Source organism: Trichosurus vulpecula, chromosome 1 (assembly GCF_011100635.1).
Source record: "Trichosurus vulpecula isolate mTriVul1 chromosome 1, mTriVul1.pri, whole genome shotgun sequence".
NCBI lineage: Eukaryota > Metazoa > Chordata > Mammalia > Diprotodontia > Phalangeridae > Trichosurus > Trichosurus vulpecula.
In genome coordinates, this window is record NC_050573.1 from 311,198,775 (window position 1) to 311,222,364 (window position 23,590).

The following is a 23,590-nucleotide window of genomic DNA, read 5'->3' on the forward strand; positions in this document are numbered from 1 at the left end:
AAAATAAGCTTAAAGAAAAGAAGTTAAAATCTTTTTGTTTAGGAAGAAACTACTAAAAATGAGGTAGAGTATGATCCAACTGCACTACATTTAATTGTCCAAGTGTTCCATCATTTCTTCTTTATCCTCTTGGGTAGCATTAGTCTTCTTGAACAATTTTTGTTTCTCTTTTGGAAACAGAGATTTTAGACAAAATATTTAAATTAAGTAAAATGAAATAGTTGTAGGAGTATAGAGACAGGACAAGGAAAAAGAGAAGGGTAGTGAAACATCTGGCCCACCTCTCTCATTTTGCAGATGGGGAAACTGAGGATTAAGGATTTTAGAGGTTCTCTAGTCCAACTCCCAAATCAATAGATTAACTCTACAATACCTACCACCTCCTAATACGACTCTCAATTCCAATCTCCCAATTTCTGCCATAAGTCCTGCTGCTGGATGTCTTACAAGAGGCAACAATGAAACTTGTTACAAGTCCAGACTACTGAGAGCTGTGCTGTGATCTGGAACTTTTAATTACCTGTCCTCATCATCAGACCTCTCCCCATTCACTGATGCTCTACCTAAATTAATTCCCCAATGGTTAATATATTCTAACAACTTTTCATACTCCTTATACCAGTGATACAAACCCCCTATCAAAGAATTCCTTCCTCTCCAGTCCTAATGTTGGCTCCTTCATTCTCCTACACCTCAACCCTATTCCCTAGCAATCATAATGTGCCACTCCAGATCTTATCAAACCTTTTATTGTGCTCCCTGGAATATTGTTCTTCTTCTGTCATTCAGTCATGTCTGATTCTTCATGACTCCATGGACCACACTGTCCATGGAGTTTTCTTGGCAAAGATACTGGAGTAGTTTGCCATTTCCTTCTTTGGTGGATTAAGGCAAATGGAGGCTAAATGACTTGCCCAGAGTCACAGTAGTAGTGAGTGTCTGAGGGCAAATTTTAAATCAGGCCTTCCAGACTTTAGGCCCAGTGCTCTATTCACTGAACCATCTAGTTTCCTCCCTGGAACTACTGTTCTATAATTAACAGACTTCATTTTATATTAAATTTCCATTGCTCTTGCTTTATCTATTTTCTACCACTCACTGAGATCTGACTCCTTCATATAGTACTACATATCTGATCATTCTTTCTAGTACTGTTTAAACTTTTTCCCATACCCCTGACTCATTGCTCCTAGTAAGAAAGCTAGAATACAAACTTATCCCTACTGATACCCCAGACTCTACCTCTAAATCATCATTAAGCAACATTTTCCTCTTTAAATGTAAAAATCAAAATTTATCTATCATTACAAATCATTGTAGCCATCATTTACTGACTCTAAGGGTATTTTTCCTTCCTTTTCAATGTCTTTAATTCCTGGCCCACAGCCTCCCTCTCCCCTCCAACTCTTGCCTTTATTACTAGGGTATTTCAGTATACATGTTCATAATTCTTCACATACCCTAAACCATGAATCAAGTACTGAACATACTGAGGAAGAATGGTATGTGTACTGGAAGTCAGTAGAGAATCTTTACGGGGTGCTAAACATTGCTTGAATGAACTTCAGAAGAATAAAGCTTAATGAGTGATGGTGGGAGAAGAGTCTGAAATTGACAATGGAGAGTGAATAGTATCCCAATGCCCCCACCTTGATCAGTGAGTCAGTAAGTATGAGTAAAAGTAAAACTGGTTCCTGGACTAGGGATGATATTTCCTAAGGAGAGAACCAAGTTTCAGGGCAATCTTAAAGAAAGGGAGAGTAGAAAAGGGTAAGTTTTAAGAAGAAAACAAGTTCCTTAAATATGGAGTGGACATTCCAGAGAGTACAATGTAAGACTAAGGTAGATCTCTAGTGGAACATTTGGGGGAAATACTAAGGGCGTAGAAGAAAAGGAGCAAGCACTGGGAGATGGGAGACACAGTTTGTACGATGACATCAAAGGGTTCAGAATCATAAAATTGGGGAGAGCATTAGGGGTTTGGATTATGCTAAACAGTGAGTAATGTTTCCAGGAAGAATAATGCTAGCTGAAGAGAGGTCTCTTGAGGAAGGTAGGTGATTAGACTGTTGAAGGCCTTCCCTTAATGTTCATGCTGGTGACAGGTGGTGATGTTGTTTCCTTTGTGGTCCAGGAGGTCCAAGTCACATTACATAGGAACAAGGGAAGGCATGGCCTCGGAGGATCTGGACAGGATGATGATGATGATGATGATGATGATGATGATGATATAATAATAGTTGTAGTTACAACAATAATAATAGCATATGTGTGTATAATTTATATAGGGCCTAATATATGCTATAAAGTAGAAGCGATGTTAGATTTTATATTCTTGAGCTCAAAGATCACTGACAATGGTGAGTGTAGACATAATATTAAAAGAAGCTTGCTCTTTGGAAGAAAAGCTATGACAAATATGGGCAGTATACTAAAACACAGAGACATCACCTTGACTTTTGAGAGTCTCTTGGACAGCAAGAAGATCAAATCAATCAATACTTAAAGAAATTAATTCATATGATTAATTGGAAGGACAAATACTGAAACCGAAGCTTAAATACTTTGATCACATAATGAGAAGGTAGGACTCATTGGAAAAGACCCTGATGTTGGGAAAGATAGAAGGCAAAAGGAGAAGAGGACAGCAGAGGATGAGATGGATAAATTGTGTCATAGAAGGAACAAACATGAGCTTGGACAGACGTCAGTCAATAGTGGAGGACAGAAAGGCCTGTTGTGCTATGGTTCATGGGATCACAAAAAGTTAGACATAACTGAACATCTGAAGAAGGAGAAGAACAACATCAACATTTGATGTACATTGTGCTAAGTATCTAGTCTAATATCTATTTGAATAGATAGCCCCTCTACAATTTTCATAACAAATATCCAAACATCCATTGAAGATCTCTACTAAAAAGAAAGGACCTCTGGAATCATCTCATTCCACTTTTAGATGGCTCTAATATTTAGGATTCCCCCCACCTCAACCCTGACCCCTCCCTCACAGACCCATTAATCTTAAATGGAGAAGGGACATGATATGTATGGTCCAAAGAATCTTGGATATGGAGTCAGAGGAATTGTGTCAAAAAGTTGCCTGTTATTTACTACCTGTTTTACCTTAAGTGAGTCAGTTTACCATTTGTGATTCAATTTATAATAGCATCTATACTAGATGAGCTCTAAGATTTCTTCCAATTCTAAATCTATGATCCTGTGAAATCAGCCACTCCGCATTTTCTATCCAGGACTCTTATGTTAGTATTGCTTTATGAGGGTCTCAGCAGATCAAGACTAATTAATTTTCCATGTTAGCCTTTTATATATTTATTAACAGATACCATCTACCTTCTAAATTATCTGTTTTTCATTAAAATCACCCTTAGTTCCTTCAGTTTTCTCACGTGACATGTTCTTCATTCACCTTACCTTATTACTCACATAAGACTCCCTTCTTCTTGATCATTAGTATTGCTTCTCTCTATGTCTTCAGAATTTAAATCCTGAGAATTTTTTATCCCTCTTGTTCTACCTCGACACAGAAATTGAAGCCACTGGATCCAACCTATCCTTGCTCTGAACTGTTAAAAATTCATTCCCCAAAATCTAGCATTTAAGGTTAGACTATGCTCGCGTTTGTGTCTTCCTATCACAAATCCTCTGATAAAATCATTATTTCAAGCCAAGTTTCCAATTTTCTCTAATAAACAAAAACGAGCAAAAAAGATAATTCTTCTTGTTGGTAAGAATCATATTTAGAACATTTAGCTATGTTGCTTCCTCCATCTTCTGAAGAATGAAATCATTATTAAGACATGCCATAAAGTTAGGTTCTCTGCTTTTAGCAGAGAGAGAGAGAGAGAGAACTTTAACAGATGTCTGGATAATTACAGTCCCACATCAATGGTGTATATTAAGTCTATGCCAGATTTGTAAACTTTTTCCTGAATTACTCATTTAGGTCTTCCTTATGTCCTGATGATCTGTACCATACTTCTACAACAATGTTGCTCCTGTTTTTCACTGTTAATCTTCATTTAAGTGCTTTCCATCACCCTTCTCCTTGAGAGTTCTTGACTATCTTTTCCTGTATGTGTACACACACACACACACACACACACACGCACACACACGCACACACACACACGCACACACACACACTTTAGTATAGAATGCTGTTGCTCCAGCCCTTTTATTTATCCTGTTCTTTTTAAATACAGCCTCTCATTCCAGAGGTATATTCCTGCCCCACTCCACTGGTCTATTCTAGGATCCATTTTACCTCAGTCTGCCTATGATAAACCAGTGAGCCTAAATTACATCCTACAGTTTACCTTCTTTACCGTGCTTCATGTATTAGTTTATAAGCACTTAGGACCATGGCTTTTACTATTTGTTTGCTTCCTAGATTTTTGTTCTATGAATGATTAAGTCTTTTTTCTACTTTCATATGTTATCCCTAAATTAGCTTTGGTATTTTACTCAGCAAATATTATGTCTGTCTATCTATCTCTCTGTCTGTTTATCTATCTATCTATCTATCTATCTATCATATTTCTCTTATATGTTTTACATGATAAAACCATACTGATACAGGACTATAGGCAGATATTATCTGTTTGTGTCTATATTTACATCTATAACCATAAATATATTTATCATATCTCTATTTCTACTTCTATCTCTATTTCTCTACATAGTCTACAGAGAACATAAATATACAAATGTAAGTATTTTTACATATATGTCTTTACACAAAATGCATATACACACATATATAAGGGTGTCACAAAATTTCATTATACACATATGCTTTTACATATGCAAGCACACAAATGTACATATATGCAAATATCTGTAGGTATGAATTGTATATACACATACAGAGGTCTTAGAAGTATACTCCATTGTTGGCTAAGAATACATCATTACTATATACTAAGTTATATCCTGAAAATTCATCACCTGTTTTTGGACCTAGAATCAGATAATCTAAAGTTTGGAAGGCACATTCAGTCCACCCCACCCTAAACTATAATCTTCTCTGCAGAATTCTTAACGAGAGTTTATCTGATGTCTATTTAAAACTTCTAGTAAGGAAGAATCCATTATTTCCCAAGGACAGCTCATTCTAACTTTGAGAACTCTATTTGTTAGGCAATTCTCTTTTCTTTCTTATATTGAACCGAAATCTTCTATTTAAGACTTCGACCATCTCCAAGTTTCTGTCCTCTGAGGCCAAATGGTAGTAATGTAATCTCTCTGCCACATGTTTATCCACCAGATATTAAAGGTAGTTATCATTGCCTCCTCTAGTCTTCTACAAGTTAAAAATCCTCCCCTCCTTCAACTGATTTAAACAACAACAACAACAAATAACCTTCTTCTGATGCTTTTTTGTTTCCTGTTCCATTTATTTCTGAATACATCACTTATTTCCTTCTTCACCCAGAAAGCCTTTTCTTGTAACAAAAGTCAATTTTATTTAAAGAGAAGTAAAAAGTGTTTCAGCAAAATCAATCAATATATCAGCTAGATCTGATAATATATGCAGTACCTTAAACCCAAAATCACTCACCTTTACAATGAAGTGACAAGGGTTCTTTTCTCAATCCCTCAGGGTCAAACTCATTCATTATATTTACATAGCAATACATTTCATCTTATTGTTCTTTAAAATTATATTGTTTTCATTATGTATATAATTTTCACAGCTCTGCTTGTTTCACTCTGTATTATTTCATATAAAATTCCAACCCAATTTTAAGTTATTAATATTATGTCCTACAGAAGAGTAATATTCCATTGCATTCATGCACCACAACTTAGCCATTTCTCAATGATCAGATTTTGTTTCCAGCTCTTAAATATGGCAAATAATGCTGCTACAAATATCTTGTATATGTTTCCTTGCTTTCTTTCTTTGTCTCTTTTTCTTTCTTCCTTCCCTCCTTTCTTCCTCTTCCTTCTCTTTCTTCCTTCTTCCTTCCCTCCTTCCCTCCTTTCTTTCTTTCTTTTTCTTTCTTTCTTTCTCTCTTTCTTTCTTTCTTTCTTTCTTTCTTTCTTTCTTCCTTCCTTCCTTCCTTCCTTGCTTCTTTGTTTCTTTGTTTGTTTGTTGGTTGGTTGGTTGGTTGGTTTGTTTGTTTCCCACTGAATGGGCATTGCCTTAGTCCAACTGAGACCTGGAAAAACTTTAGCTAAAAAAGGCCAAGGTCTCCTACTGTGTCCAGGCCCATCTGCAGTTATCCTATTCTATATCTTACCACTAGGCCCAGATGACTCTATAGGAAAAAGTGAGGCTGTTGACTTTGCACACCCCTCCCTTACTTAAATTTAAATCACTCGCAAGTCATGGCATCACCTTTCTGATGTCATGGTCCTCTTTAAGAATGATGGACAAACAATAACCTTCCCTTCCCTCCTCCCTCCCTCCTTCTTTTCCTTCCCTCCTTTGCCTCTTTCCTTCCCACCCTTTGTTCCTTCCTTTATTCTTTCCTTCTTTTCTTCCTTCCTTCCTTCTTTCCTTCCTTCCTTCCCTTTCTCTTGCTCCAAGTCACTTTTAGTAACTTTTTAATATATTTCCAAATTGTTTTCCATAGTGGTTTGATGATTTCCAGCTCCACCAACTACATATTAGTTTTCCTGCCTTTTCATAACCACTCTAAAAGGAATATCTTCAACTTCTGTGCACTTTATCGATTTGCTGGGTATTGGATTAAAACTCACGTGTTTTATTGCAAATTTCATTTCTTTGAAATAGTTTTTCATATGGTTGGTAATAGTTTGCAATTTTACATTTGAGAAGATTTGCTCATGTCCTTTGACCACTTATCCATTGTAGATTGTCGTTTTGGTATCATAAATTTGTTAATCTTCTATATGTCTTGGATATCAGACTCTCATCAGAGCTATTTGATACACATATTTCCCCCAGATTATAAATTCCATCTTATCTTACCTTCATTGTTTTTGTTTAAACACATACTTTAGAATTTCATGAAAACTAAATTATTCCTAGTTTCTCTTGTGATTTCATTCCTTACATTAGTCCAGTTAATACTTTCCCCCTGGCTATAGTTGGAAAGGATACCTTCATCTATTTTTTCTATTAGAAATCATCTGACCTTTAATATTTAAAGATGTATTTCGGACTTAATTGGTCTAATTTGTTGGTCTAAATCTAATTTTTTGGGAGGAGGGCAACATAATTACCAGTTTTCCAGCAGCTCTGGTCAAATTCTTGCCCAAGTGTCTTAACTTTTCAGGTTTATCTACATGTAATGTTTTTTGTTACTGTTAATAGTTAATTAATTTAATTATTTCTAATTTATCCTTATCTATTATGTTCCAGTGTTCATTTTTTTCTATTTTTTAAATCAATGTTGATGATTACAGGTTTATATTTTAATATGAAGTTTGAAAATGTTATTTTTCTATTGAATATACATTTTTTCATTACGTCCCTTCAGTCTCTAAATGTTTTGTTCTTCCAAATAAATTTTATTTTTATTTTTTCTAGCTCTGTAAAGTAGCCATTTGGTAAATTGTTTACTATAGTCAATAAATCCATTTATTCACTGAATATCCTTCCAATTGTTTATCATTATCACTTTAAACATTTGTTTGCCATTATATTTCTATGTCTTGAGTGTCTTGGTAGATTGACTCTCAGATATTTTATATAGCTAGTAGTCATTTTGGGTGGAATTTCCATTTCTGCTATTTCCCCTTATACTTTGCTATTGCTATATAGTAATACTGACAATTTGTGTGCATTTATTTTGTCTTCTTCTACTTTATAGGACAAGTTAATTGTCTTAATTTATTTGCTGATTCCATGGACTTTTCTTTTTTTCCCCATGGAGTTTTCAAAGTAAACCATTGTGACATCTATAAGCAAGGATATTTTTTCTCCTTTCCCACTATTTTTGCCTTTATTTTTTACCTTATCTTACTATCCTTTCTAAAATGTGGTACCTAAAACTTTACACAATGCTCCTTTAATCAGTGAAGAGTAACCTCCCTCAATCAGAATGCTATTCTCTCTGTCTCTGTCTCTCAAAAATCATTTTATTTTAAATTCAAGGAATAAACCATTTCCATAATATAGTATAATAAAGAAGATGATTGTAGATGATGCTGCAAATTTATTATGTACAACTTGCTATTTCACATACATATGTGTATATATATGTATATATACATATATGTATGTATGTAATTTATCTATTCTCTTTTAATATGATATTGCTATTTTTGTATTCCACATAACACTGTTAACTTATTTTAGAAAATGAATTTTTTTGCTTATTGTTCTAGAACTATTTTCTAGCTATGAATCCCTTATACATTTGTGGTTGATTTTTTTTAAAACAGAAGTATGGGTTTTACCATTCTTTGCTATTGAAATCCATCACGTACTGGGACCATAACTCCAACTTTGGGAGAATTTTTTTTTTCTGTCATGATCCTGTGATCCAACCTACTAATATTTTCAATATTATCTTATTTGACCATCTGAAGTCTGACATTTTGAAGTCCTTGATGATAAGCAAAAGTCTTTAGGTAAACAAATTCCATTTCATCACAGTTGACAAATGAAGTCTCCAACCCCCCAAATAGCAAGAAAGACTTTAATCATTGCTTGGTTAAAATTTTGGTCAACTATATCCATAGCATTTCCATAGCTCATGTTATTATATTAAAAGCATAATTTATTCTTAATTAGTCAAATTAGTTTTTATGACCCCATTTCCTTTTTTTCTTATTTAACATTTTATTTTTCCCAATTACATCTAAAACAATTTTAACATTCCTCTTTTTTCAAATTTTGAGCTCTAAATTCTCTTTCTCCACCCCCTCCCCCACCTTCCCCCAAATTGCGAAGGCAAGCAATTTAACATAGATTATACATGTGTAGTCATGCAAAACACATTTTCATGTAAAACACTCTGTGAAAGAAAACACAGATACAAAAGAAAAAAGAAAAAAAAGGTACAGAAAAAGTATCTTTCATCTGCTTTCAGATTCTACAAATTCTTTCCCTGGAGAGGGACAGCACCTTTCACTAGCAATCCTCCAGAATTGTCTTGGATTATTGTATTGCTGAGAATAGCTAAGTTATTCATAGTAGATCATCATACTGTATTGCTGTTTCTGCATACAATGTTCTGTTTCTGCTCATTTCACTTTGCATCGGTTCATGTAAGTCCATGTTTTTTCTGAGAGCATCTTGCTCGTCATTTCATAAAGCACAATAACATTCCATCACTATCATATACAACAACTTGCTCAGCCACTCTTCAACTAATGAACATCCCCTCAATTTTCTATTCCTTACCACTGCTAAAAGATCTGGAATAAATATTTTTGTACACGTAGGTCCTTTTCCTTTTTGTTTTTCTGTCTCTTTGGGAAGTAGACCTAGTAGTGATATTGCTTGATCAAAGGCTATGCATGGTTTTATAACCCTTTGGTCAAAGTTCCATAGTGCTCTCCAGAATGGTTGAATCAGTATACAACTTCAACAACAGTACACTACTGTTTAATTTTCCCACATTGCCTCCAACATTTGTCATTTTCCTTTTATGTCATGTTAGCCAATCTGATAGGTGTGAGCTAGTAGCTCAAAGTTGTTTTAATTTGCATTTCTTTCATCAATAGTGATTTAAAGCATTTTTATATGACTACAAATAGCTTTGATTACTTTGTCTGAAAACTGCCTGTTCATATCCTTTGAAAATTTATAAATTGAGAAATGACTCTTATGTCTATAAATTTGTCTCAATGTTCTACGTTTAAGAAATGAAATCTTTATCAGAAAAGCTCACTGTAATTTTTTTCACAGTAATGATTTCTATCCATGTATATGCCTCCATCCTATTTCCCCCCTCTTTATCCTACTCTCTTTCTCTCCTTTTACCCTGTCTGTTCTTTTTTTTAAATTTTTTTTAATTTAATTTATCTAATATATTTAGTTTTCAGCATTGATTTTCACAAGAGTTTGAATTGCAAATTTTCTCCCCATTTCTAACCTCCCGCCCACTCCAAGATGGTATATATTCTGGTGGCACCATTCCCCAGTCAGCCCTCCCATCTGTCACCCTGCTCCCCTCCCATCCCCATCTTGTAGGGCAAGATAAATTTCTATGCCCCATTGCCTGTGTATCTTATTTCCTAGTTGCATGCAAAAACTTTTTTTCTTTGTTGTTGTTTTTGAACATCTGTTTTTAAAACTTTGAGTTCCAAATTCTCTCCCCTCTTCCCTTCCCACCCACCCTCCCTAAGAAGGCAAGCAATTCAACATAGGCCACATGTGTATCATTATGTAAAACCCTTCCACTGTACTCATGTTGTAAAAGATTAGCTATGTTTTGCTCCTTCCTAACCTATCCCTCTTTGTTGAATTTTCTCCATTGACCCTGTCCCTTTTCGAAAGTATTTGTTTTTGATTACCTCCTCCCCTCATCTGCCCTCCCTTCTATCATCCCCTCTTTTTTATCTTCTTCCTCCTTCTTTCCTGTGGGGTAAGATACCCAATTGAGCGTGTATGGTATTCCCTCCTCCGGTCAAATTCGATGAGAGCAAGATTTACTCATTCCTCCTCACTTGCCCGCTCTTCCCTTCCTAGAGAACTGCTTTTTCTTGCCACTTTTATGTGAGATAATTTACCCCATTCTATCTCTCCCTTTCTCCCTCTCTCAATATATTCCTCTCTTATCCCTTAATTTGATTTTATTTTTTTAGAGATCATCCCTTCATATTCAACTCACCCTGGGCCCTCTGTGTGTGTGTATACATACATACACACACATATATATACACACACCTACATATATACATACATAGACACACACATATGTATATATATGCATACACACACACATATATATATGCATATTCTTTTCAGCTACTATGATATTGAGGTCTCAGGAATCATACAGATCATCTTTCCATGTAGGAATGTAAACAAAACAGTTCAACTTTAGTAAGTCCCTTATGATTTCTCTTTCTTGTTTACATTTTCATGCTTCTCTTGATTCTTGTGTTTGAAAGTCAAATTTTCTATTCAGCTCTGGTCTTTTCACTGAGAAAGCTTGAAAGTCCTCTATTTTATTGAAAGTCTATATTTTGCCTTGGAGCATGATACTCGGTTTTGCTGGGTAGGTGATTCTTGGTTTTAATCCTAGCTCCATTGATCTCTGGTATATTGTATTCCAAGCCCTTTGGTCCCTTAATGTGGAAGCTGCCAGATCCTGTATTATTCTGATTGTTTTTCCACAATACTCAAATTGTTTCTTTCTGGCTGCTTGCAGTATTTTCTCCTTGATCTGGGAGCTCTGGAATTTGGCGACAATGTTCCTAGGAGTTTTCTTTTTGGGATCTATTTGAGGAGGCGATCAGTGGATTCTTTCAATTTCTATTTTACCCTCTGTCTCTAGAATATCAGGGCACTTCTCCTTGATAATTTCTTGAAAGATGATATCTAGGCTCTTTTTTTGATCATGGCTTTCAGGTAGTCCAATAATTTTTAAATTATCTCTCCTGGATCTATTTTCTAGGGCAGTGGTTTTTCCAATGAGATATTTCACATTGTCTTTCATTTTTTCATTCCTTTGGTTCTGTTTTATAATATCTTGATTTGTACTAAAGTGACTAGCTTCCAGTTGTTCCAATCTCATTTTTAAGGTAGTATTTTCTTCAATGGTCTTTTGGACCTTCTTTTCCATTTGGCTAATTCTGCCTTTCAAGGCATTCTTCTCCTCATTGGCTTTTTGGAGCTCTTTTGCCATTTTAGTAAGTCTATTTTTTAAAGTGTTGTTTTCTTCAATATTTTTTTTTCAGTATTTTTTGGGTCTCCTTTAGCAAGTCATTGACTTCTTTTTATGGTTTTCTTGCATCCTTCTCATTTCTCTTCCCAATTTTTCCTCTACTTCTCTAACTTGCTTTTCCAACTCCTTTTTGAGCTCTTCCATGGCCTGAGACCAGTTCATATTTTTCTTGGAGGCTTTTGGTGTAGGCTCTTTGACTTTGTTGACTTCCTTAGGCTACATGTTTTGGTCTTCTTTGTCACCAAAGAAAGATTCCAAAGTCTGAGACTGACTCTGAGTGCATTTTTGCTGCCTGGCCATGTTCCCAACTGACTTACTTGACCTTTGAGTTTTTCCGCGGGGTATGACTGCTTGTAGAGCAAAGAGTACTTTGTTCCAAGCTTGAGGGGATGTGCTGTTGATTTCAGAGGTATTTTGATACAGCCAGCTCTGCCACACCAGCACCCCTCCTTCCTCAAGAACTACCAACCCAGACCTGATGCCAATCTTAAGCATGCTCTGCACTCTTGCTCTGATCCACCACTTAATTCCTCCCACCACGTGGGCCTGGGGCCGGAAGTAACTGCAGCTGTAGTTCTGTAGCTGCACCTCCCCCGCTGCCCCTGGGGCAGTAGCGGAACCGCAGACTCCTTCCACTCTCACAGATTTTCCCACTAACCTTCTTTGTTGTCTTTGGTGTTTGTGGGTTAAGAAGTCTGGTAACTCCCACAGCTCACTGATTCAGGGCTCTAGGGCCTGTTCCAGCCTGCTGCTGGTCTGGTTGATCCTGCCACCGCCCCACGCTGAGCTCCACTCCTCTCTGCTACGTGTGTGACAATCCTCATCCAGTGACCATCCTGGCTGTCCTGGGCTAGATCCCTGCTTCCCTCTGCTATTTTCTGGGTTCTGCAGTTCTAGAATTTTTTCAGAGCCATTTTTTATAAGTTTTGGAGGGACCTGGTGGGGAACTTACGCAAGTCCCTGCTTTTCAGCCGCCATCTTGGCATCGCCCCTGGAAGTCCGTACCCTGTCCATTCTTAAAAGTGTTTTGCTTCTGACTTTTACTTCCCCCAAACTGCTCTCCCTTTTATCAGCTCCTCTGCCCCCTTCTCTTATTCCCTTCTCTTCCTACTTTCCCGTAAAGTAAGATAGATTTATATACCCAACTGAGTGTTTATATGATTCCCTCTTTGAGCCAGTTCCAATGAGAGTAAGGTCCATGTGCTTTCCTCTCTGCTTTCCCTATTTCCCCTTCCACTGTAATCCATCTTTCAGGCCTCTTTAACGTGAGACAATTTACCCCATTCTACTGCTGCCTTTCCCCTTGTCCCAGTGCATTCTTCTTTCTCATCCCTTAACTTGATTTTTTAGATAATCATACCATCATCACATTCAACTCACACATCTGCTTTCTGTCTGTGTATACTCCTTCTAACTGCCCTAATAATAAAGACGTTTTTAGGGATATAGATATGATTTTCCCAGGAAGAAATTTTAAACAGTTTATCCTCATAATATCCCTTATTATTTGTCTTTCCAGTTTGCCTTCTTATGCTTCTTTTGTATTTTTTATTTGAAAGGCATATTTTCTAATCTGCTCTTGTCTTTTCATCAGGAATGCTTGAAAATACTCTATTTCATTGAATTTCCATTTTTTTCCTTTGAAGACCTAAATTCAGTTTTGCTGGGTAGGTGATTCCTGGTTTTAATCTTAGCTCCATTGCCCTCTGGAATATCATATTCCAAGCCCTCTGATCCTTTAATATAGAAGCTACTAAGTCTTATGTTATCCTGACTGTGGCTCCATGATATTTGAATTGTTTCTTTTTGGCTGCTTGAAGTATTTTCTCTTTGACCTGGGCAGTATGAAATTTGGCTATTATATTCCTGGGAGTTTTCATTTGGGAATCTCTTTCAGGAGGTGATTGGTAGAATCTTTCAATTCCTATTTTACCCTCTAGTTCTAGAATATCAGAGCAGTTTTCCTTGATTTTTTTAAAGGTGATGTCTAGCTCTTTTTTTTTGATCATGGCATTCGGGTAGTCCAATAATTCTTAAATTATTTCTCTTGGATCTATTTTCCATATCAGTTTTTCCAATATAATATTTCACATTTTCTTCTATTTTTTTCATTCTTTTCACTTTGTTTAATTGTTTTTGATGTTTCCTAAAGTCATTAACTTCCACTTTTAACTTCTAAGGAGTTATTTTTTTCAGTGAGCTTTTGTATCTCCTTTTGCATTTGGTCAATCCTACTTTTTTTAAAATTATTTTTAGTTTTCAACATTCAGTACCACAAGATTTTGAGTTCCAAAATTTCCCCCCATCTCTCCCTTGCCTCCTTCACAGGACAGTGTGCATTCTGATTACCCCTTCCCACAATCTGCCCTAACTTCTATCACCGCTCCCCCTTCTTTTATCCCCTTCCCTACTCTTTTCCTGTAGGGTAAGGTAGATTTCTATGTCTCATTGCCTGTATATCTTATTTCCCATTTGCATATTAAAACAATTTTAAACATTCATTTTTAAAACTTTGAATTCCAAATGCTCTTTTTCACCCTCCACACCCACCCACATTAAGAGATATAAGTTGCACATATGTAATCATGCAAAACACTTCCATAACACTCATGCTGTGAAAGGCTAACTATATTTCTCTCCATCCTGTACCACTCCTCATTTATTATAGTCTTTTCTTTGACCCTTTCCCTGCTCAAAAGTGTTTGCTTCTGATTACCCCCTCCCCCAATATGCCCTCCCTTCTATCAGCCTCCCCCCACTCTTATCCTCCCCCCCCCCCCTTTCCTATGGGGTAAGATTGATTTCCATACCCAATTGAGTGTGTATGTTATTCCATCTTTAAGCTAAATAAGATAAGCGTAAAGTTCTCTCATTCCCTCTCACCTCCCCTCTGCCCTTTCCCCTGCATTGTAAAAACTTTTTCTTGTCTCTGATATGTAAGATAATTTACCCAATTCTACCTCTCCTTTTCTCCTCCTGCCAGTACATTCCTCTCTCACCCATTAATTTTATTGTTTTGGATATCATCCCTTCATATTCAACTCACCCTTTGCCCTCTGATATGTGTGTGTGTGTGTGTGTGTATACTTATATATATATATATATATATATATATATATATATATATATATACACACACATACATACATATATACGTATACACAAATACATAAATACACACACATATACACACATATGTGTATATATATATGTATATGTATGTATACACACATACATACATATACATACATATGTATGTGTATGTGTGCATATTCCCTCCAACTCCCCTAATACTGAGAAAGGTGTCATGAGTTACAAATATCATCTTTCCATGTAGCAATGTAAACAGTTCAACTTTAATAAGTCCCTTATGATTTCTCTTTCCTGTTTATCTTTTCATGCTTCTCTTGTGTCTTGTATTTGAAAGTCAAATTTTCTATTCAGTTCTGATCTTTTCATCAAGAATGCTTGAAAGTCCTCTATTTCATTCAATGTGCATTTTTCCCCAGAAGGATTATACTCAGTTTTGCTGGATAAGTGATTCTTGGTTTTAATCCTAGCTCCTTTGCCCTCTGGAATGTCATATTCCAATCCCTTTGATCCCTTAAGGTAGAAGATGCTGAATCTTGTGTTATCCTGATTGTGGTTCCACTATACTTAAGTTGTTTCTTTCTGGTTGCTTGCAATATTTTTTCCTTGACCTGGGAACTCTGGAATTTGGCTATCATATTCCTAGGAGTTTTCCTTTTGGGATCTCTTTTAGGAGATGATTGGTTCATTCTTTCAATTCTTATTTTACCCTCTGGTTCTTAGTGTATCATGGCAGTTTTCCTTGATAACTTCTTGAAAGACAAAGTCTAAGCTCTGATCATGGCTTTCAGATAGTCAAATAATTTTTAAATTATCTCTCCTGGATCTATCACATTCTACTTTTTAAGGAGTTTTTTTCTTCAGTGAATTTTTTGTGCCTCTTTTTTTGTTTGGCCAATTCTGCTTTGCAAGGAATTTTTCTTCACTGGATTTTTGTGCCTCTTTTACCATTTGGCTTATTCTGTTTTTTTAAGGGGTTATTGCCTTCATTTATTTGAGTTTGTGTCCTTTACCAAGCTGTTGACCTTTTTCATGATTTTCTTGAATCACTCTTGTTTCTCTTCCCAGGTTTTCTTTACCCCTCTTTATTTTTAAAATTATTTTTGAGCCTTCCATGGCCTGAGACCAATTAATATTTTTCTTTGAGGCTTTGGATCAGCAATTTTGACTTTGTTGTCTTCTTTTGACTGTTAGTTTTGATCTTTCTTGTCATTGTAGTAACTTTCCATGATTAGAGCATTTTTCTGTTGTTTGCTCATTTTCCAGCCTATTTCTTCACTTTTAACTCTGTGCTAAAGTGGGGTTCTGCTTCCCAAGTGGAAGGGGGACTTTCCCCAGCTTCAGGTTTTTTTGTGCAGCTGTTTTCAGTAGTAGTTTTGGGGACCCATAAGTTTTTGGCTCTTCAGGGTGCTATGACCTAGGGAGAGGTGTACTTACTACTCTCTTGTACTGTACACTGACTTGTGAGTGACCACAAGTAGTCTTTTCAACCCTGGAACTGCAACCAGGGTCCCTGCTCCCCTGCAGCTGCAAGCACTTGTGTGCTAGTGCTCCTCCTCCCACTAGATTTAAGACCCAACACTGTGACCCAGATCCAAATATAGGCAACACAACAGAGTCCTGTCCATGTTGCCAGCAAAGGGATCCATGTAAATTTACTTCTGAGCCATTGTCCAATTCCCTTATCATCTGTGGGCTGAGAGGTCTGGAAAATGCCCCTCCCTTCAGTTGCCCCAGGGCCTGCTTCTGGTTTTCTTGGGACTGGTCCCTGATAATATAGACTGCTCTGGACTGTGCCCCTCTCTCACCCTGGTGCAACAGACTTTTTCTGCCAACCTTCTAAGTTTTCTTGGGCTGGAAAATTGTTTCACTTACTCTTTTTGTGGGTTCTACTGCTCTAGAATTTGTTTAGAGTCATTATTTAAAGGTATTTGGAGGAGTTTTGGGGAGAGCTCAGGGGAGTACCTGCCTTTACTCAGGTGAGTACCTGCCTTTACTCTGACATCTTGCCTCTACTTCTGAGATTGACTCCATTTTCTTTTTAAATGTTTATTATTCATGCTTTTAATATCATATTCTAGATGTTTGCCAGAAATCAAAATTAGGCTTCATGAAATTTTATAAAAAATATAATTTAATAAACACATATAAGAAAGATATATTGGAAAGATTAAAGGCAGATTTATTGAAAAGTATTATAAATAATTACTCAGAATGAACAAAACACATAACTGATTTGCAATCATCAAGGCAGAAGGGATATAAACAATATAGAAATCCTATATTTATTGGAACATTCACAAATATTGTTTACACAACCAATGCAATATCATTGTCTTTTCTTTACTTCTGTTGAGGGAAGTAACCAGAATTTCAAACACCACATGCCAACCAACAGTCCTTTTAAAAAAATCTATAGTACCCTTAAATATCTATCTTCTTATTTTAAAATAATTTATTGGGAAACAGAAATTCCTTTGAGAAACTTCCATTTAACTTTTTAAATTTTCTTTTGGCATTTTGTTATTTTGGGGTATTTTTTTGGTTTTGTTTTTTCTTCTGTTAAAGGTCAGCTACCTCCAAGAAACAACTGGTGTTTTCAGATGCAGGAGATATTCATTAGTCCTTAATAAGAAATGAATCCTCTACATAAAATAGGTGTCACTGATCACAGGCTGGAAAGTTACAAAACTTCCTCAACAGAATCTATAGATATTTGAAAAAAGTTATTTTAATAATCCAAAATGGAAAACAAAATGAATGAAATTAACACATTTCCCAGTTTATGCCTTCAGCTGGAGATGTGACACATAAGTTCTTTTCTCCTCCCACCTTAATGAAACAAGGTGGAGTCATTATCTGCTACTTCTTATTCTAAGAGGTATTTCTGATTCAGACTTTTACAAAGGAAATGCCTTTTGATCTTGGAATTGTGGTTATGTGTCGAACTACCTTCCAGACCATTGGTAACCAGGTAGGAAGAACAGTAACTGGAAAGAAAACATGGCCATATTCCTGTGACTGAAGTGACAAGTGTTTTTAAGCTGACAATGAATTGTTCATCAAACTCTTAGAATGTATCATGGAGCTTTTCAATATTTCCACAACATGTCTTTTTATTGATCAGAAAACTGTTTGATGAGGCTTTCTCATTTGTTAATGCTCATAAGTTCTGTTTCTCTCAGTAGGTAGTGCTGCTCACACAATACATAATGTCGATCAGCCTTTATTTAAGAAGTAGAGTAAAAAAAAAACATTTTTCCTCCTCAGTAAAAAACATGCATATACAAAATTAATTGAAAAAATAGCTGATTTGTCCTTTATTGGAAATAATTCCAGTAATTCAGGTATTCAAAGTCAGCTGAGAAAAGCCACTGTGTATAAATCCCACCATTGAATGGCTGCCACTCCCAGAAGAATGTATTAAAGCTCAAAGCATCATTAAGCAAATTAACAATATTTATACATGGAAAAAAGTCTCTTTTTTCAACTGCAGTATCCTGATCAGCCAAAACATGTTAGGTTGAAACAATAGATTGCTAAATCCTGCATCATTTTCTTCTCAGTGTGAGATTGGGTTCAGAAAAGTTGTTTTCTAGATAACAAGATTGGTCATCCTAACAGGTTCAGTGACAGTTTTCCAGCATAAGGGTTTTCTGCGCAATAATCTCTACCATCTGAAGCTATATGAAGCTGTAAACAGCCATGAAGAACACTTGATGCTTTTGAGGTGAATTAATTAAATTGCTGTCTCTCTCACACATGGCTTATGCTCTGCTCTACTAATCATCCAAGAAGATGTCTTTGAGGGCCATGCAGCAATTCCCAGAGTCCTGCATTGTATTTAGAATAATGGCCTCTTTTATGAAGTCACACACATCATTCATCATACATTCAAATTGTTCTTAATCATCTGAAACTTAGGGAAAGTCTATTTATACCAGTTGTATATTTCTACTTACCAAGATCTGAAAGATAGGAATCAGAATGATCTTTTTAAAACTTATTTAATGACATTCACCTAATACCAGACCCTTGACTAATCTGTTGCATGAAGCATAGCTCATAATTAAGCTTCTATCTTATTATCTCACTTTAAAAATATATCATAATATTGTACTTCCCAACTTTCCCACGAAATTAATTTCTTTTCTACACACTTTATCATCTGTAATACCACCATTAATTTGAACTGTGTTGGCTCTGGGTTACTGGGTCATCTGTTTTGACCAAATTAACTCAGTAATTCAGGATGTCAGTATATTTGTGATTGCCTAATTAATTTTGTCAAATAGTCACACTGATCCTTCTTTCCTTTCTTTTCTCTCTCCTTCCTTCCTTCCTTCCTTCCATCCTTCCTTCCTTCCTTCCTTCCATCCTTCCTTCCTTCCTTCCTTCCTTCCTTTCTTCCTTCATTCCTTCCTTCCTGCCTTCCTGCCTTCCTGCCTTCCTACCTTCTTTAAATCAATGACCCATTATTTAACTCAGTATAAAAGCACATAGTCCCTAGAATGTGTGAGCTATCCAGTTTTTGGATTTCTACAGTTTAGATAGAATTAATTATTTTCTTCATTCACTCTTTCCTTCTCTGAACTGACTTGTAGTTTTACTAAATTGATCAGTGATGGATTCTTGTGTTGTAAGAACCTCTTAGCTGTAGTCTTCAGAAATGGTCACAAATAGCTGAAAGAACTACTTTTGTATGATTTGTTACTATACTGTATTGATGACTGTGCAGTCCATTTGACTGTGGAACATCAGACTAGATCTTTAGACTATGAGGTTTATATTGTGTATCCTAAAAAAATGGATAAACAATGGGGAACCCCCTTTCTTATGTATGGATGTTAGGCCCATATGTTCCTTGTCCCAATGGCAACTGAAAGTAGAAAACTGCACTGGAATTTTATTACTTGAAAGAAGTATCATTTTCCATTTGATCACATTAAGTGGCAGCATACATTCATGAAGGTTTCTATCTGTATTCCCGTTTCGTCTTGCCCCTACCTATTTGACAAAAGCTGACCACATCTTCGACTTAAAATTACAAAGCTTCCAGAATACTAAAATATCTCCAAAATAAATGTCGTTAGATTAGCTTGGCTTCTTTATTTCAGGCAAAATAGATCCCTCCCAAAAGGACAAGGTTCTATCATAACTGGGACAAATTGGCTTTAGGAAAAAAAAAACCTCACAATCCTGCTACCTTGGTAAATGGGCAGAACTGGAGCAAGAATTTTGTGATGAGCTGAATGCCAGCCTGAGCTGGGATAATTTCTGCTCTTGGGCATCTGCAGCTGTGAAATCGATACAGTACTGTGTAGCTATATGTGCTCCCCCCCGCCCCCCGAACCTTGTGCTTCAGCTACAACAGGGAGCCAAATGTAGAAGATCTGTCACTCAGGAACATTATGTGCATTTCTCATTTCCCCCCAAGGACTTTAGGTTTACAAATCAACAAATGGCTTACAATGAGGCCCAGAGCAAATACAATATTTCCATCTGTAGCATGAAGATTATTGGCAGCTAACTGGGAATGACATGAATTTCATTTTGAGCAGCCCAGGGAAATATCACAAGATAAGAGGCATCTCTCTTTGCATAGGCCTTTGGAGAAATATCACATCCCTATTTGCTTCCTGTATTTCCTCTGCTCGAATGATAAAGGATGAGCAGGGAGATGCTAGTTCATCTCCAACAGAAATACCTACCATCAAAAGAGATGCTTGGTGCCAGTGAACCCAGGGGTACTCAACTAAAGGCAGAATGGGGTTTTTAGTTAGTCAGCCAATAAATATTTATTAAATGCCTACTATGTGTTAAATAGAGAGTACCTGGCAGCAGCATGGGCATGATGAGTGCTTGCAACTGGGTGGGAAATGATAATATTGTTGCCCTGGGTCCCTTCCTAAAGTGGAGGTTTGGGAAGAGCTCTCTGATATCTACTCTCCACCCTCTCTAATCAGAGGGAGGGAGGGATTTGAGGGAAAGGAGATGCTGAAGAGGTGTGAGTTTCAGAGATGATGTGATCTTGCAGGATGATGAGACTCTGGAGACTGTGGTGAAGTCCAGGAATAGGCAGGTAGGAAATGAACTTTCCTTGACTAATTCATGTCTGCCCAATGATTCTTTTATGGATCCTATTTTTAAGTGTGAAAATTTTTAAGTTTCTAAAAGTCAGGGAGAGGTAGTATGGTATAACCAAGAGGGTGTCAGCCTCTTGGAGTCATCCCGGATTCAGGTCTTGCCTCTGAGATATACTGGCTGTGTGATCATAGGGAAGTCACTTAAGCACTTGGAAAAAAAATTCTATTAGGGTGGCAAGTTACAAAATAATTACTCATCTGAATTGATAGAAGGAGTTTCTATGCCATAGTCCTTTAAGATGATGTAATCACATATCCCTTAAAAAATAGGTCCACTTGAGGCCAAGTCACATAGATTGAATTCATCAAGGGAAGTTATATGCACTCTTGCTATCTCTTTACTTAGGTATTTATTCCTTGTTAGCCTTTTTCTTCTTCTATCATTTCTAGGGTAAATGTCGTACTTCTTGGTAGAGAAAACAGAAGCAAAGTAAGGCAGTTCTGCCTTCTTTCTATTGTCAATTATTATCTCCCCTCTACATACCTGCAGTTTTTCCCCTCCCATTTGATCAGAAAAAAATAAGCCTTTTGTTTTTCTTTAGCTTCTGTGGCAGCCTCAGTTCATTCTACGCTTTAGCGCTTCTGACATTATTTTACAGGATTGTCACATGCTCATATATTCTCCCTCTTCCCTACTCTTGTTACTATTTTTTGTATAGTTATTTTAAAAATCAAAGTTGACTGATGAGTTCCCTGCATGGTTTTCCTTTGTGTCTTCTTCATTTATTGTCCAGAGCTTCCTATCCCTCCTTGTAATATTTTAGTCTATGGGATCCTAACTATCCTTCTTCTGAACACTATGAAATTTGTTTTCCCAAAACTTAGGATGTATCTCAGATACCTGGAATTCCTCTCTTCTATCAGAGTCTGTAGGAGGCAGCAGTCACTTTCCTCTCAGGGTTCCCATCATTTTCATCCCAGCAACCAGTTTCTCAGTATTGGTCAGAATTAGATCCAGGAACATGTTTTCTCTTGTAGGTTCCTCTATATTTTGAAGCATGGAATTATTCTTAAGGCAAGTTAAAAGGTATTAAGTGATCTGTTTGGGAGAGAGAGAGAGAGAGAGAGAGAGAGAGAGAGAGACAGAGAGAGAGAGAGAGAGAGAGACAGAGAGAGAGAGAGAGAGACAGAGAGAGAGAGACAGAGAGAGACAGAGAGAGAACAGATAACTGAAGTCTGCAATTTATCAAGCCTCTTTGCCATGCTATCTCTTCCCCAAATGTCTCATCTATTTTCTTCTTTTAATTTTATTGCTTAACAGTATATTCTAATAACAAAATCATTTCTATTTTTCCATCTACCCTCCATTGGTCTTTACCCAAAGGCTCTGCACAACGCCTTCCTGCCCTTGGTTCCTGTACTTCTTCATATGTGTATACCTTTTCATTATAATGCTATTTCTTACTGCCCCTACCATTTAACCTGTACTGTTTGTTTTGAACGTTGTAACCCACTGAAAGTCCTTTTCCAGCTATAGGCTTCATCCCGCTGAACTTCAGTAATACCTAAGAAGTAAAATTTATGTTAGCGCCTCTAGATTCTTGTGTTTGTTGCCTAAAATTTTGGCATTTGCACAAAAATAGTTTAGTTTGGGAGTTTTACAACTATCTCCTTTTTATATTTTGTCTCCTATGGAACTTATAGGTATTTCAACTAAGTATTCTTCATGGTATATAACTTAGTGGTTATAGATAGGCAGCCTCCTCCCCCTCCCCCGATTATTTTTACATGTGGAATTTTTAAAATTAGATTTACAGTACCCCTTATTAGGTGCACTTCCTCCCTGGCCATGATTCTGTCATTCTTATATTGTTCTAGACAGGCATCAGAAATCCAAACCCTGCTCTCAGATACCATACTTTTAGCTTAGTGTTTATTTCCCAATTGTGTCTTCCTCTTCTGCTGCTCTTTATATTTAATGATATAGTGTTCACTTCACAGAAATCTTCTCATCAAACATTTTTTACCTGTTGGTAACAATCAGGTGTGTTATAGGCTTTTAGATCTCTTAGAAACCCAAATTATCATTAAGTTTAACCAATAAGCTCTTAGATATGTTTCAATAACACTGTTGCAAAGAAAACTTGGCCTTTGGCTCCTTCCTAGTGCCTTCATAATTGTTAGAAATTGTTTCTAGATTTCTTTTTTATGGTAGTAGCATTTGTATCCACATAAATAACTAGAAATAAAGAGTAGATAAATAGTGAAGGATGAGCATTCATGTGACTTTCTCCATCACATCATGGATTCATTCTATGAGAAGACAACTGAATCCTCCTTTATTGTTATTGGGACAAAACCTATCTAGCTGCTTCTGTCTCTGTCAGTAGCGATTCATAAGGCCCCAGTGCTTATTTCTTTTCTCTGTTACCTTTTCTGGACCTTTTCTTACTTTTACTTTTCATCTGACAGAGTCTGTAATCTACATTTGCATCATCACTTCTTGGGAAAAAAAGAGCTGCTTCATTTTCAGTGGATCTAATTCTTTCATACTGGGAAAACCTCCTATTCTTAATT